The following is a 16,258-nucleotide window of genomic DNA, read 5'->3' as shown; positions in this document are numbered from 1 at the left end:
AGATATATACAGACTAATGAAAATGACAATACGACATATCAGAATCTATGGGATGCAGCAAAAGCAGTGATAAGAGGGAAGTTCATATCGCTTCAGGCATATATGAACAAACAAGAGAGAGCCCAAGTGAACCACTTAACTTCCCACCTTAAGGAACTAGAAAAAGAAGAACAAAGACAACCCAAAACCAGCCGAAGAAAGGAGATAATAAAAATCAGAGCAGAAATAAATGAATTAGAGAACAGAAAAACTATAGAAAAAATTAATAGAACAAGGAGCTGGTTCTTTGAAAAGATCAACAAAATTGACAAACCCTTGGCAAGACTTACCAAGGAAAAAAGAGAAAGAACTCATATAAACAAAATCCAAAATGAAAGAGGAGAAATCACCACGGACACCGTAGATATACAAAGAATTATTGTAGAATACTATGAAAAACTTTATGCCACTAAATTCAACAACCTAGAAGAAATGGATAAATTCCTAGAACAATACAACCTTCCTAGACTGAGTCAAGAAGAAGCAGAAAGCCTAAACAGACCTATCAGTAGAGAAGAAATAGAAAAAACCATTAAAAACCTCCCCAAAAATAAAAGTCCAGGCCCTGACGGCTATACCAGCGAATTTTATCAAACATTCAAAGAAGACTTGGTTCCTATTCTACTCAAAGTCTTCCAAAAAATTGAAGAAGAAGCAATACTTCCAAACACATTTTATGAGGCCAACATAACCCTCATACCAAAACCAGGCAAGGATGGCACAAAAAAAGAAAACTACAGACCAATATCTCTAATGAATACAGATGCTAAAATACTAAACAAAATACTAGCAAATCGAATACAACGACATATTAAAAAAATAATACATCATGATCAAGTGGGATTCATCCCAGAATCTCAAGGATGGTTCAACATACGTAAAACGGTTAATGTAATACACCATATCAACAAAACAAAGAACAAAAACCACATGATCTTATCAATAGACGCAGAAAAGGCTTTCGATAAAATACAACACAATTTTATGTTTAAGACTCTCAACAAAATGGGTATAGAAGGAAAATATCTCAACATGATAAAGGCCATATATGATAAACCATCAGCTAACATCATATTAAATGGCACTAAACTGAAGGCTTTCCCCCTTAAATCAGGAACAAGACAGGGTTGTCCACTCTCTCCACTCTTATTTAATGTGGTACTAGAGGTTCTAGCCAGAGCAATCAGACAAGACAAAGAAATAAAAGGCATCCATATCGGAAAAGAAGAAGTAAAGGTATCACTTTTTGCAGATGATATGATCCTATACATCGAAAACCCCAAAGAATCCACAAAAAGACTACTAGAAACAATAAGCCAATACAGTAAGGTCGCAGGATACAAAATTAACATACAGAAGTCAATAGCCTTTCTATATGCCAACAATGAAACAATTGAGAAGGAACTCAAAAGAATAATCCCCTTCACGATTGCAACAAAAAAAATAAAATACTTAGGAATAAACATAACAAAGAATGTAAAGGACTTATATAATGAAAACTATAAACCATTGTTAAGGGAAATCGAAAAAGATATAATGAGATGGAAGAATATACCTTGTTCTTGGCTAGGAAGAATAAATATAATCAAGATGGCTATATTACCCAAAGCAATATACAAATTTAATGCAATTCCCATCAAAATTCCAATGACATTTTTTAAAGAAATAGAGCAAAAAATCATCAGATTTATATGGAACTATAAAAAACCCCGAATAGCCAAAGCAATCCTAAAGAAAAAGAATGAAGCTGGGGGCATAACAATACCTGACTTCAAACTCTATTATAGGGCCACGACAATCAAAACAGCATGGTATTGGCAGAAAAATAGACACTCAGACCAATGGAACAGAATAGAAAGTCCAGAAATAAAACCACATATATATAGTCAAATAATTTTTGATAAAGGGGCCAACAACACACAATGGAGAAAAGAAAGCCTCTTCAATAAATGGTGCTGGGAAAACTGGAAAGCCACATGCAAAAGAATGAAACTGGACTACAGTCTCTCCCCCTGTACAAAAATTAACTCAAAATGGATCAAAGAGCTAAACATAAGACCTGAAACAATTAAGTACATAGAAGAAGACATAGGTACTCAACTCATGGACCTGGGTTTTAAAGAGCATTTTATGAATCTGACTCCAATGGCAAGAGAAGTGAAGGCCAAAATTAATGAATGGGACTACATCAGACTAAGAAGTTTTTGCTCAGCAAGGGAAACTGATAACAAAATAAACAGAAAGCCAACTAAATGGGAAATGATATTTTCAAACAACAGCTCAGATAAGGGCCTAATATCCAAAATATACAAAGAACTCATAAAACTCAACAACAAACAAACAAACAATCCAATAAAAAAATGGGAAGAGGATATGAACAGACACTTCTCCCAGGAAGAAATACAAATGGCCAACAGATATATGAAAAGATGCTCATCTTCTTTAGCTATTAGAGAAATGCAAATCAAAACGGCAATGAGATACCACCTCACACCTGTTCGATTAGCTGTTATTAGCAAGTCAGGTAATAGCAAATGTTGGAGAGGCTGTGGAGAAAAAGGAACCCTCATACACTGTTGGTGGGAATGTAAAGTAGTACAACCATTATGGAAGAAAGTATGGTGGTTCCTCAAAAAACTGAAAATAGAACTACCTTATGACCCAGCAATCCCTCTACTGGGTATATATCCCCAAAACTCAGAAACATTGATACGTAAAGACACATGCAGCCCCATGTTTATTGCAGCATTGTTCACAGTGGCCAGGACATGGAAACAACCAAAAAGCCCATCAATAGATGACTGGATAAAGAAGATGTGGCACATATACACTATGGAATACTACTCAGCCATAAGAAATGATGACATCGGAACATTTACAGCAAAATGGTGGGATCTTGATAACATGATACGAAGCGAAATAAGTAAATCAGAAAAAAACAGGAACTGTATTATTCCATACGTAGGTGGGACATAATAGTGAAACAAAGAGACATTGATAAGAGTGTAGTGGTTACGGGGGGGAGGGGGGAATGGGAGAGGGATAGGGGGTGGGAGGGGCACAAAGAAAACAAGATAGAAGGTGACAGAGGACAATCTGACTTTGGGTGGTGGGTATGCAACATAATTGAACGACAAGATAACCTGGACTTGTTATCTTTGAATATATGTATCCTGATTTATTGATGTCACCCCATTAAAAAAATAAAATTATAAAATAAAATAAAAAAAAAGAACATTTCTTGAACTGCAAACCTCTTCTGCTCCAAGATCATGTAATGAGCAGTCTTATCAATCTCTCTTTTTCCATGAAGCATAGCCAAAATTTCCCATTCTTTCAGTCACACAGGTCAAAGAAAGAAAATGCCAAAATTTAGGTCAAATATCAATAGCAAACCTTGCTTAAGTTTATGTTGAAAATAAAAGTTAGAGCATCATGATCAAAAGTAGTACCAAAATATACTCCTTTTCCTGCAGTTCTAAGTAATCTGTCCTCAGTTAGCCAGCTATATGCATACTAGGTCATCTTATATCTCTGTCCATATTTTTATTTGACAGGAAAAATATGTAACATATCTCTCTCTGGACATTCATGGAGTTCATGTTGCTATTATCCAATACCAATAGGTCTGCTGCCAAGAGAAGCATGGTGGGATGGGAGTTGCCTGCAGCAGCCTTGGTGTATGACTGCCTTTGAAACTTGTCATCACTTATTAATCACTATGTTCTGCTTGAAATGCACTGGACTTTTACCAAGTCTTGGCAAGCAGTATGAATCAAAGTGAAACTCAACATCTTCCCCCCACCCCTTATTTTTTGTCTTATGGAATAAAACTATTTTTAAAAGAAACTTGCTTTTTTCTTAGAGAATGAAATAGATTTTGAGTTTTAGATTTTCCACTTAAAAATATGACATTGCTTTTTAAAAGAATGCTATCCTTCTACTATTAAAAGATGGCATGTTTGCTTATAAAATAGAGACAGCAATATTTTTGGTAGAGCAGCTTTATTATTTTAAAAGTAGAAAACATACCTAGTAGGAAAAAATATATCTATCAGAATAAAAAATTCCCATATACTTTGACCTGGAAATCCAATACATATATACATATGTACAAAATAACACATGCAAAGACATTTCTCCTAGGATTGTTACTCTTACATATGTTACCCTTACATATGTACAAAATAACACAATCAAGGATATTTCTCCTAGGATTGTTTGCAAATCTCTATTAACAAACAGGTTGATGAAAACTACTGTGTTGGATTCAAAAATTAGATAAAGTGTAACTATTTAAAAGAATGGGCAAATACTCCGTGTACTATTAAGAGACATTAGCAAAGTATATTGTGAAGAAAATCAATCCTCATTATTCATAATTTTTATATTTGTAAATTTGCCTGCTTGCTAAAATTTCTTTGCAACCCCCAATCAACAGTGGCATAAGTTTCACATTTATTTATTGGTTTGCACAGAGCAGCAAACCTGGAGTCACCCAGTACGCATGTTCAAGCTGAGGTAGAAGAAGATGACTCTCTTTTTCTTATAGCATTGTTTCTTCTATAGACAAGTGTTTTTTTAGGGGGCCTATTTAGTGCCACATTTTTGTGTTTTTTTGTGGGTGATTTTTCTGTTTAAAATAGTCTCTAAGCATAGTGCTCAAGATGGTTAACATTACTAAGCACAAGAGGCTTTGTTGTGCCTTATGGAGAAAATATGTGTCTTATATAATCACCAATCAGGCATGAGTGATAGTGTTGTTGGCCATGAGTTCAAAGTTAGTAAATTCACAAAATATGTTAAATAAGGTGTCTTTAAACAGAAAGCTACCTAAAACAAAGTTATGTGTTGATTAGTTGGTGAAATGTGACCAAACACTCACAGGAAACTAAACTTATATATATTTTTCAGGAGGATTAGTTCTATATTTGCAAATTTGTAGTTGGTGGCAACTTTATAGAGCATAAATACTGAGTAATGAAAACCGACTGTATTTAGTTCCTCAGTGGTGTATGAGATATGCTATCCATATGTCAAAGGGAAATAAAAGAAAAATTATTACATACATTTCTAAAGACACAGATGTGGTTACGGTGGCAATATATATGGAAGACAACTAGAGGATTGGAGGATATATTTTAATCACTTTGGGGATTTTATAAAATAGTGATTTTTTTGTATCACTAATCAAAAAATAAATAAATGTTATAAAAGAACGACAGACTTTATTTTCCACACGACAGTGTTTTGAAAACAGGCTTCTGAGCCTTGGCCAGTACAAAAAAATAAAAACAAACAAACAAAAAACACCCAGATTAGTTGAAGAGGGATTATCTTTCCCACTGTCTACCTTAATATCTGTTTTACCCAAAGGCAGTAAGTAGTAACTCCTGCCTGGGAGGAACGGCATCCATGGTGCTGTCCATACTCAGTGCTGAAAAGGATCACCAGATTTCATACCTCTCTTATGCCAAGGAAGAAACAAATATACACTCTTCCAAAATTTCATTTGGGAAATAGAAGGGGCAAAAGAGGATTAGAGTTTACTTTTTCTAGCAAGAACATGTGGCTCCTTACTTTTATTGTTTCACAAAAGGATATCCTGTGAGTATTGCAATGTGAGCACTATGACTGAAAACAACTTCAGCTGCTTTACAGGAATTTAAATTATACCAAAGTCTTGTTCAAGGGGGAAAAATTATGCATGCTTGGCAATACCGCATGTATTTTCAGATATTTGTTTTCTTGGAGGTAATGAGGGACCAGACAAAAGGAGAAGAGGTAATCCAGAGATGAAAATAAAGACTAGATTCTCTAAATCTGTTTTTCATAAATACAAGTCAGGGATAAGGGGATGTGGCAACAGCATATATAAATATGGAGTAGGCTTTATGGTAATATTTCTTTTTTTTCTAGCGCTTTTAGAATATAATGAAATCAGGGATATTCAAGTGAAGAGGGAGTTGGTTGTAGACAGTTGTAGGCAATTACAGAAATAGGGGCACTGGTGATGGGCAGCAGTTTTACGGAACCTTGGCAATGTCAGCTACCAAGATTCTTAAACTAATTAACAAGTCTGTTATTGTGGCATTATGGGTGTACAAGAATATGACATTGTGAAACCCAAAGATTATTTCTTTCCAAATTCAGTTTATCATGAAATTTTATCCTACCTGAAGTGGCTAAAATCAAAATCATTTCTATTAAGCCAAAGGCCCTGAGAAAGAGAAAACGTGCTAAACCATATTTTCTGTTGTTAATAACTTTAAATTGAATCATCAAATTCAGTAAAAGCTTTCCTTAAATAAATAAAGACACACATTTATTAAAAATATAAAAATATTTTCCAAAAGAGAATAATTCCGAATTGTTGGATACTGTGGACAGTGCCTGCCCTGTTTGGATACTATTTGCTTGATTTTCCTGGCTAAATAAATACTTTGAACAGAGTGAAATAAAACCAATATTTATTTGAGGCTTTTAAAAAATATATATGTAATTGCTCCCTCAGAATACATCTTCTCTCCCCAGCACTACGACCACCAACACACTTTTTAAATTTTTTTTTAATTTTGTATTTTACTCTTGGATTCCTAATTACTCATCTTGGTTTCCATTGTGGTTTTGGCCACTTTGGGCTTGCAAGTTTGGTTTGTTTGCAGTTTTTGGTTTGGTAGAGCTACTGGGCTGGTTAAATTTAATGTCAGTAAAAAAAAAATACCTACTTCAACATTTACTAGCTATATTATTTTCCCATTTCAACTGTAAAAAATTGCCACAGACTTGGTGATTTGAAATAACACATATTTTTACATATATTTCTGGAGGTCAGAAGCCAAAATGGGTTTCAGAGGCTAAAATCAAGTATCAGCAGGACTGCATTTTTTCTGGATGCTCTAAGGAAGATAATAACCCTTGCCTTCTTCATTCTTTCAAGGCCACCTACATTCCTTGTCCCATGTTCCCTGCCTCCATTATCAAAGCCAGCAGTGTGGTATATCTTCAAACTTCTTTGTGATTCTGATTCTCTTGCCTCCTCTTATCCCTTACAAAAACTTTTGATAAAATTGGAACCACACAGATAATCCAGGACATATGTCCCTCTCAAGATCTTTTACTTAATCCTATCCACAAATTACATCTATGTTTGATGTGTAAAATAATATAGTCACAGTTTCTGGGCATTTGAACATGAATATCTTTGGGGATAAGAAATGTCATTATTATGCCTACTGCACTAGCTATGCATTGTTTTCTTGTGAGCCATTTAAGAAAATATTTACCTCATTAGGTTTGGCTCTTGATTTGGGAAGATAAAGAAAATCTAATTTTAAATTTTCTTCATTTTTAATTTGTTTTTGCCAAATAGTCTTCTAAGAAAACAATATTGGAATCTAAATTTATTACAAAAAAATTTATACTAATCAAGGATTAAAGATCATTGCATGTCCCTTTTTATAGTATGACAGTTTTCAAATAAATTTTGTGCATATTAAAGATCTCCAGCCTGACCAGGTGGTGGTGCAGTGGATAGAGCATCAGACTGGGATGCGGAAGACCGAGGTTCGAGACCCCGAGGTCGCCAGCTTGAGCGTGGGCCCATCTGGTTTGAGCAAAAGTTCACCAGCTTGGACCCAAGGTCGCTGGCTTGAGCAAGGGGTTACTCGGTCTGCTGAAGGCCCGTGGTCAAGGCACATATGAGAAAGCAATCAGTGAACAACTAAGGTGTCGCAATGAGAAACTAATGATTGATGCTTCTCATCTCTTTCCATTACTCTCTGTCTGTTCCTATCTATCCCTCTCTCTGACTCTCTCTCTGTCTCTGTACAAAAAAAATAAAAAATAAAGATCTCCAGAGTGGTTTCTATTATTCTAAATGATCCTTGGTGAAGTTATGGCATTCGGAAAGATAGTGACATGAAGTAAAGTTATACTGTAAATACACACAAGAAGTATCGCCAAGAGGAGTAACAAACAGAGTCAGACACAGACAATCCCAAGAGCTTGGCCATGATCATTAATTGTGCTGAGTGTGCAATCGTCACTGGTTGAGAATATAACAAAACTCCAAACTCTGAGAAAATGGGGTTAAATAGTTCTCAGGAATACAAAGACAAGACTGAGGAAAGTCTGATAATGTCTAGATAAAGTGATCCTCCTAAAAAAATTGTGTACTAGGGATATCCAACAAGATTATCCAGACTTGTTTTCAAAGATAGACTTATCAAACCTCTACATATCCTTTCCTTAAAAAACTCACTCATTGGCCCTGGCCGGTTGGCTCAGTGGTAGAGCGTCGGCCTGGCATGCAGAAGTCCCGGGTTCGATTCCATCCAGGGCACACAGGAGAAGCGCCCATCTGCTTCTCCACCCCTCCCCCTCTCCTTCCTCTCTGTCTCTCTCTTCCCCTCCGGCAGCCGAGGCTCCATTGGAGCAAAAGATGGTCCGGGCGCTGGGGATGGCTCCTTGGCCTCTGCCCCAGGCGCTAGAGTGGCTCTGGTCGCGACAGAGCGACGCCCCGGATGGGCAGAGCATCGCCCCCTGGTGGGCATGCCGGGTGGATCCCAGTTGGGCGCATGCGGGAGTCTGTCTGTCTCCCCATTTCCAGCTTCAGAAAAATACAAAAAACAAACAAACAAACAAAAATAACAAACAAAAAAAACTCACTCATAATTATAAAACATACTGAAACAAGAACTGGGATAAGCAAAACAGTAGTTTTATTAGTAACAAGGCATGTTTGCATCAAGGATGTGAGTTCTCAAATCCAATTAGTTACCAAAACATTCTTAAAAGCAAATTATTTCCTAGGGAGAAATGTAAACTTAACATTTGTGGCACAATAAAAAATAATGGAGTTCAGACCCAATTCAAGTCTTGCCCATCATTCTAGTAAGGAGGTGTTCAAGGGTCTTATGCTATGTCATTATGAGCCATCTCAGTTGGTTCCTGATGAACCTCAAGAATAGTTGAAATTTCTTAACTATAACCAGTCTTAATATAGCAAAACCGAAGGTTATTTAAACTTGCTTCAGTAAAGGAGAAAGAATACTACTTTGACAAAGTTTTAGTGTATCAGTAGGGGAGATTTAGAAGTGAGATATTTATAGGGTTTGTATCCTTGCCTCAACTGGTTTAAAGAAGGCTTTTCAAGGAAGGAAACTGATTTAATTGGATAAAGTTCAAGGCATAATAATAGTTCGGAATTGGTGGACATAGTAAAGCAAAGGTCTTAGTATGTGCTGAGAAATAAACTTATGTTTGAAAAGTAACATCTTTGAACCAATGAGAAAAAAAGAGTTGTCTCAGCTAAATTGATTTATAAGAATTTCCTAAAGCGAATAGTGAAGTTTTTATTGATTTATATTCTTATCTTTTCTGCGCTGGAACAAACAACTAAGTCATGTTGACACAGATGCTCTCAGCCCTTAGTTCTAACAGTTGTGTCATATTAATGTAAGTGGTCATATTTCTCAGTCATGTGGCCACCCAGCTGAAGATACATTTTCTTACACTATTGTTTGCAGGAATGTGAGTCCATATATTTTGGTTTGTTACAATGGGAAAAGGATGGAAATGATAAATACAGCTTTAGAGTTGTATCCTTAAGAAGAAAAAAATGCACCCTCCTTCTTTTCTTTCTCCATTCCCACTGCTTGGAAGATAATAGAAGGATCCAAAACAGTCACCATAAACAAATACAAAGAAAAGTTAAGTTGAAGATAGCAGAAGAAGAAAATAACAGAGCCCTAGGTCCCCACAATTCCCTATCACCTTAGTCATGATCCACTTATATTCAGACTGTAACAAAAAAATCAAGGTCTATTTTATTTAGGTCCCTAGTTTCTGGAAGGTGTTTTCCATTAGTCTAACAGTATCTTAACTAAAACTGCCACTCAAAATACTTATGTCCATCTCTTTGGTAACTTGATTTTTCCTTTTTACCTAAAAACTACACTCAATTCTTCAATACATCCTATCACCAATCTTTCAATCTCATTCCAAGTCCTTTGATTTCTCTCTGCCTCCAGCATCTCTTGCTTAGAGTACTGTGGTAGGTTCCCATGCATTCCTTGTTTTCACATGTGTACCCCCTACAAACCATATGCTATCTAACTAAATAATGGTTGATTTAAAATATGAAATACATAATGCCATTGCCCTGTGTAAACCTTTGCTTTATACCTAAAATAAAATCCAAACTTCTGCTCATGGCTACAAGCTACAATTCGTCTAACTCTTGCCTACCTCACCAGTGTTGTCTCTCATCCCTCCCTTCTCTCCTCCCTATTCTCCAGACACACTGGCCTTGTTTGAATTCCTTTATAATCCAAAAATACCCCCTCTTTAGCTGTCCTTCTGCACATGATCTTCCTTCTACCTAGTCTGTGCCTTCCTCTGCTCTTTATTATGTCTGGCATCTCATCATTCAGGTCTTATTTCAAATGTTGCTTTGCATTTAAGCCTTCCTTGACCACCCAGTTTAATATAACTTCCCCTTCCTCTTTAACTGTCTCATTGCCTGTATTGCTTTCTTTATGGGACAGTACCTTCTGACATAATCTTATTTTTTTATGTTTGTTCATTTGTTTCTTATTTTTTGTTCATCTTTCCTACAAAATTAAGCTTTACAGAAACATAGAGTTGTCAGGCTTGCTTATCTTTACAATCCCAATGCTCAGAATAGTACCTGGGACATGGTACGTACTATGAAATATGCATTTAATGAATAAATAAAATAGGAAAATGAAGGCTAATCACTTTTATTGTGTCTGGCATATAACTAAAGCTAATTAAGTTTTAATTAAGATGAGTCATGAAAATGAAGTTACTACATGTTATGTGTATAAAAGTTGGGATTTAGTTACTTTTGTGCTGGAGCCCAACACTATACTGGTAGTCCTGAATGTAGAAACTAAATCTAGTGGAAATCACTTTGTTTTTTCCTTCTTTCAATTAACAATCTTCTTAGTTTTTGTGCCAATTAGGAGACAGAGTAAAGCAGAAAATGTAAATTCTAAACTGAGCAAAGTTAACCTCTGAACCTCAGCCAGCCCAAACATGATAATATTACTTTCGGAGTAATGAAAATTATAGTAATTAGATGGAAAGGAAGTAAAGGAGTGAGAGAATCTTTATGGCTTGTGGGTTCCACAAGTCACAAAGATGTGAATTAAGTTACTGTGTTATTAGCAATAGACCCAATTGCTATTCATGTTATGCTAAGGATCTTTACCTGCCTCTCTTTTTTTATTACTAGGGTACAACTATTAAAGCTAGAACCACTGATCAATTAGAGAATACATGAGAAAAAAAGTTAACCAAGTACAGCATCCAAAGTAGAAAGAAAACATGATACTTCAGAGTATAGCCTCTAATCCTCACCTCTGCTATTCCTAAGCTTTGATTCCCAAGGCAAGCTACTTAATCGTTAGAATTCTTTTTCTGCGTCTGTAAATACGAGATTGTCCAGTGATGTGTACATAGTATGGGCTCAAAAAAACTTTATCGTTCCTTATACAGGCCACTGTGATCATAGCCTTTCTTGATCTTTTGCAAATTTTACACTCTACAAAACAGTTATTATATACAAAGACCCTGAAACAGCCTAGAGGATTATTAATAATAAAAACATGGCACATTGCATTATCTTCAACAAGTATTTCTCAATTCGAGTCCACCTTTTTCAATTGCCTTGTCTTTTTAAATTTTAATTAAAGTTATTTTTCTCACTTAAGTATGTATCACCTAGACAAAGCCAACTTACTTCATTTATATATACCTAAAATATAACATAATAACGTTGAATGATGGAATACTAGGATTGTGAAAACCAGTAATGTTCCTTGGATTATTCTAGACTTGAAGTTAACTACAAAATCTTATCCTAAGAACAGAACTGAAAATTTTTTTGGTCAGCTTGGGCTGCTATATAAATACCATAGACTGAGTGGCTTAATAACCAACATTTATTTCTCATACTTTTGGAGCTGGAAATTTCAAGATCAAGGGGACTATAAATTTGATGTCTAATGAGAGTTTCTTTCTGGTTTGCACTAGTTCCACCATGGGGCTCCACCTTTATGACCTTATTTATACCTAATTACTCCTTAATGGTTGTACCTCCTAACACCAAAGAAGGTAAGATTTACTTCTTTTTCACTTTGGGTATAAAAACCAACTTATGAATTCCAGGGAGACACAAACAAAAGACCAAAACAGCCTTACATTAAAAAAAAGTAAATATATATATTAATGTCTAACTGCATTACAACTAGGGCAAAGGTACTTTGCAAAATATAATATAAAGCAACATAAGACATTTTACTCACTCAAAATCATGTAAATAAATTATATAGTGTTTAAATTAATCTAATCTCTTGACTAAATAAATAGTTATGGAAGTGATCAAAAAATATAAAGTTATCTTTTGGCTTAATAAAGCTAATGAATAAAAGTAATACTCCTTATATCACATTTTAAATGGGTTGTCATTGAATTAGAATAACTGCTTTTGGAAAGGTTGATCAACTTTGGTATATATTAATGTGAGGTTAAAGCTCTATTTCTAAATTTTTAGTACTTAGTTTTAGAATCTGGATAATAACAAATAGACATTTAAGAATTTTAAAAAATACTTTACTGTCAAAAATCTTTTAAGATATTTTGAAACAAATGCTTTAATTACTCAGAAATATGTCTATTTTTATGCATATATAAAATAGCCAGATGTTTTCTTCCTGAAAAAAAGTTATCATTTTTTGGAAAATGTTTGTTCTCTATCTTAAATATCATGAATTGTTCAATAAAAAATGTTTTTTGATAGTATCTTTATTTTTTCACCCAAATCATCTATAAAATTACACCTTAATAGAACAGTATTAGTTTCTAAAGGTCATTTATGTTTTAAAGTTATAAAGTTAATTCTGCTATAAAGAAGAATAAAGTATAATTTACATAATTTTCCACTATTACAGAACTCAAAGTAACAAAAGAGAGGGAATAAAAGAACCTGTAAAAATGTTTTGCTTTGATCTTTCATAGCACTCATGGTTTGCCCTACTCTATGATTTTTATTACTTACACAAATCTAAATTAGCCAACTGACCCTTTATATGTATACTTGTTTTTCTGTTCAATATATAAACATGAATTGTGGTAACTGCCAAAGAGACAGAGAAAGTAGAAATGTTGCCCAAGTTCATAGGAGGTAGTGGTGAGAGACTGGAACTGAGTTTAAGCACAGTTTGAACTCTAAGACATTCATTCTACTGGCTTGCAATAGCCATGGCTTAAAAGGGAGAAAGAATAAAAGACTAAGTCAAGGGAAATGGAATTACTAGAAAATGTAAAAGAGGTGAAGGAGATAGGGATTATGTCATTGCTGTGAAGATTTTGCACTATCGCATTCTTTGATAATAAAAGAAAAGCTGATTGACTAGTAAATATATACTCCATTGTGATGGTTCAGCTATCATAAGGAGCTACTTGAATGTAAATATTATGTTTTAAAACAACTACTTTCTTAATACAATGCAAAGGTACAAATAAAATGTCATGTGTTGTACTTTCAAGTAGAGTAAAATCTACTATATAAAGCAAAACATTAAGTCAGAAAAAAAAGGACTGTAATTTTAAAAACTCAAGAAAAAGTAATAGGAAAATTAACAGAATAAAGACACTATTAAGTTGTTCAAATGTATTATTGTTATTAAAATAAGTGTAATTTCAAATTTAAAATTCATAATATAATTATAAATTAATAATTCAAAATATAATTATAAATTAATAATTCAATTAATAGATTATGCTATGGTTATAAATTAAAGTAAAATATATTAATGTAATAATATATAATAAATATATTATATAAAAATAAGGTAATCTTTCCCATTTTATTAAAATGAAAGAAGCTATTTTCTGTAAGAAATAAAAAATTATTTAATTAAATGTAATATAACTTTTTTATTGGTTTTAATTTATTGTGTTTACATAGATTCTAGTGTTGCCCCAAATGCACCCCCCCTCCCTCACATTTCCCCCAATATTTCCCTTCCCCCCCTTCCGATAGCGCCCTCCCCCCTTCCCTTCAAGTTTATTCCATCCTATCATACCGTTTCCCTCTGTTCTTTTCACCTCTGGTGCCTTTGATCTCTCCTCTGTCTCAATTTCATTCCTCAGTTTACATTGTTCATTGGATTCTTCAAATAAGTGAGGTCATATGATATTTTTCTTTTTCTGTCTGGCTTATTTCACTTAACATAATAGTTTCCAGGTCCATCCATGCTGTTGCAAAAGATAAGATTTCCTTCTTTTTCATGCCTCATAATATTCCAATGTATATATATACCATTGCATTCCCACCAGCAGTGCAGGAGGGTTCCCTTTTCTCCACATCCTCACCAGCACTTATTCTGTGTTCTTTTGTTAATGAGCGCCATTGTGACTGGTGTGAGGTGATATCTCATTGTGGTTTTAGTTTGCATTTCTCTAATGATTAGTGATGTTAAGCATTTTTTCATATGCCTATTGGCCATCTGTATGTCCTCTTTGGAGAAGTGTCTATTCATTTCATTTGCCCATTTTTTGATTGGATTGTTTATCTTCCTGGTGTTGAGTTTTACAAGTTTTTAATAAATTTTGGTTATTAGCCCCTTATCAGACATATTGTCGAATATGTTCTCCCATTGTGTAGTTTGTCTTTTTATTCTGTTCTTATTGGCTTTAGCTGTGCAAAAGCTTTTTAGTTTGATAAAGTCCCATTTGTTTATCCTGTCTTTTATTTCACTTGCCGTGGAGATAAATCAGCAAATATATCGCTGCGAGAGATGTTGAAGAGTTACTGTCTATGTTGTCTTCTAAGATGCTTATGGTTTCATGCCTTACATTTAAGTCTTTTATCCATTTTGAGTTTATTTTTGTGAATGGTGTAAGTTGGTGGTCTAGTTTCATTTTTGCAGGTAGCTGTCCAATTTTCCCAACACTATTTGTTGAAGAGGCTGTCTTTATTCCATTGTATGCTCTTATCTCCTTTGTCAAATATCAGTTGTCCATAAAGGTGTGGATTTATTTCTGGGTTCTCTGTTCTGTCCCAATGATCTATATGCTTGTTCTTATGCCAGTACCAGGCTGTTTTGAGTACAATGGCCTTGTAGTATAACTTGATGTCAGGAAGTGTGATACCTCCCACTTTATTCTTCCTTTTCAAGATTGCTGAGGCTATTCGTGTTCTTTTTTGGTTCCATATACATTTTTGGAATATGTGTTCTATATCTTTATAACATAATAATAATGCTTTAGAATTCAAGCTTCATTGTATTTCATAATTTGATTAAGCAAAGCAATATAATTAGGCAAAATTTATTACATGGTCAGAGGTTTATTTTTCATGCATACTATGTTTATAATCCACAACTATATTGCATTGTTCATATATTTAGATAATTTCTGTAGAATGCTGAATATACTGTATCTTCTCTGTATAAACATAGGTTGATGTCATCCATATGAAAACAACAAATTCTCATGTTGTTAAAAACATGATTTGTGTTTTCTGTATTTTTTTTATCTTTTCATTCCTCTGAGAATAATAGTGGTCTTTCTCAAATCTAAAATAGCAAAACCTTTTATATTTTTATTTTCTCCAAAAGATAAAAGCTGCATAACCCAGTATGGATACTAGCATTAAATGAAACTGTTATGTTTGTTCTCTATTCTTTTTCCAATAATAAGTGTGTCACCCCATTTTTCCTTGCTAGAATTTTGAAGAAGATTTAGTAGGAGTTTTTGAATGCCATATAAAATACAATCATAACCTTTAGAATCTAGTTTCTCCTTCAGCTAATAGTCTTTAGGGTGAATCAGTCAAGATTTTTTCCCTTAGCTCTTACACTCTTATTCAAATCATTATTTAACACCTCTTAGGGTTCTTTATCTGATCATCATTTCTCAAGATTCTTAAGCATGACAGCTTCCTGAAACACCCACTAAAATGCCATATAGTTAATTTCTGAACAGGGACCGGACACAATTTCTACTCTAAATTGTCAGTCTCATCTTTCTAAGCTTGCAAAGAGCACACACAATGATTCTGTTCACTTACCAAGTCCACATTTTTATAATGCAGTACTTATTATTATTCAAGAGGCTGAGATTCTCCTGTCAAAAGGCTGAAGTGTCAAATGAAGTCAGCACATTTAGGGGATATAAAGCAAAG

The sequence above is a fragment of the Saccopteryx bilineata genome, chromosome 6, assembly GCF_036850765.1.
Source record: "Saccopteryx bilineata isolate mSacBil1 chromosome 6, mSacBil1_pri_phased_curated, whole genome shotgun sequence".
In the NCBI taxonomy this organism is placed as follows: Eukaryota; Metazoa; Chordata; class Mammalia; order Chiroptera; family Emballonuridae; genus Saccopteryx; species Saccopteryx bilineata.
Note: the sequence above shows the minus strand (reverse complement) of the source record.